Raw genomic sequence first — 1,792 nt, forward strand, 5'->3', positions numbered from 1 at the left:
GTGGAGGGATGGCGCAGGAGGGGAAGACCCTCTATGAGATGGATTGATTCGGTGACTGGGGTAATCGGGATGGATGTGTCGGAGGCAGTGCGGTTGACGCAGGATAGAGCAGGGTTTAGGGCTGTTGTGCATAGGGTGGCTATGACTTGCAAATGACTCGATGGCACATAACAACAACAACATACGACAACAGCATAGAATAAGAGGTACATCAGTGCAAAGAGGATGGGCTGGAGGAAGGTTGGTAATTGTACAAAAATGAATGAATATTTTTTAAAAGTAAATTGTAGAAGGAAAGGGAGGGAAAAGGGGTAAAATGTGCAACTATCAATGAATGAAAATCTAACTTCTCTGTAAATGTTTGTTAAAATCACAATTAAAAAAATTTTTGTTTACCAAAACCCCGAACAAATTTGTGTTGGAAGAAGTGCAACCAGGGTGCTCCTCAGAGACAAGGATGGTGAAACTTCTTCCTCTTATGTCCTTTGGGCATGTTGTCAAGAGGAGCCAGTCCTTGGGAAAAGACATCAAACTGGGACAGGTGAAGGGTCAGAAAAAGAGAGAGAGAGGTCCTTGACAAAGAAATTTTAAGAATAATACAAGTTAGGGCAAGATTACTAGAAATCATAGTCAACTCGAGGGCATATAGCAACAACAACATGAATTGGGGAAAAAACTAGACCATATTTCTATGGGGAGAGAATCCCAAAATACCCTTCTTTTGGTACACTAGTAACCCAAAGGATGACAATTCAAATCCACCACATGTTTTGTGGGAATCAGTCTGATTTTGTAAAGATTTCCTTTTTGAAAACATGGACTGCTAGGAAAACAAACAGGTTCATCCTAGAGAGGGTGAGACAAGGCTGCTCCTTGGAGGCAAGGATTCTGAAGCTTTGTCTGACATACTTTGGACATGTTGCAAGGCGGGACCAGTCCTTGGAGAAGGGCATCATGCTTGGGAGGGTGGCGGGACAGCTCGAGGAGAAGACCCTTGATGAGATGGATTGATTCAGTGACTAGGAGAATAGGATTAGGTGTCTTAGAGAAAATAAGGCTGGCACAGGATAGAGCAGGGTTTAGGGCTGTTGTACATAGGGTTGCTATGAGTCACAGACTCTACTGCACATAACAAAAATAGAATAGATAGGTCAGAATCCATCTCAGTGGGTTTGGTTTAGGGATGATCCAGGATAATCTCTCAATACCATGGCTCTGAAATTATTCATTGACAAGATAGCATTTTCTTACCAATTTTGAGAGATTAACACTCTTTAGCTGTGGGAGCCATTTTTCAGATTATGAAGCTCTGGTGGCCTAGAGAGAGAGAGTTGCATAGGTGGTTCAAATCTACCAGCTGCTTCTCAGGAAAGATAGACAGTCCTCTTTCATGCAATTTACAACCTCTAAAAACCTCACCTGTATTTGATTTGTGATGATTATTTTCTTCCATAAATGAGTATCAGAAATCTGCCCCCGTTTTTGACCAACCAAGACCCAAGGTTAAAGACCTGCTAAAGGGTGTGTCTTTAAAATTCCATAGTGCCAAATTTATTCATTTAAGAAGGAACATTCTTTAAGTGGTATAGCAATCATTAGTCTATTTGAATAATTTGGAGTTGCTGTGATGCTGAACACTGTGTCATGTTGTTGTTGTTCTGTGCCGTCGAGTCGTTTGCGACTCATAGCGACCTAACCCCTGCTCTATCCTGTGCCAATCTCATTGCCTCTGACACACCCATCCTGATTACCCCAGTCACTGAATCAATCCACCTCATAGAGGGTCTTCCCC

At 42.2% G+C, this 1,792-nt stretch overlaps 1 pseudogene; it reads left to right on the forward strand.

Moving 5' to 3' along the window:
• Nucleotides 1–1,792, forward strand: part of LOC102877203 — a 7,263-nt pseudogene that overhangs the window by 724 nt on the left and 4,747 nt on the right.

Source organism: Elephantulus edwardii, unplaced genomic scaffold, assembly GCF_000299155.1.
Source record: "Elephantulus edwardii isolate Elephantulus edwardi_28Jun2011 unplaced genomic scaffold, EleEdw1.0 scaffold00209, whole genome shotgun sequence".
Taxonomy (NCBI): domain Eukaryota; kingdom Metazoa; phylum Chordata; class Mammalia; order Macroscelidea; family Macroscelididae; genus Elephantulus; species Elephantulus edwardii.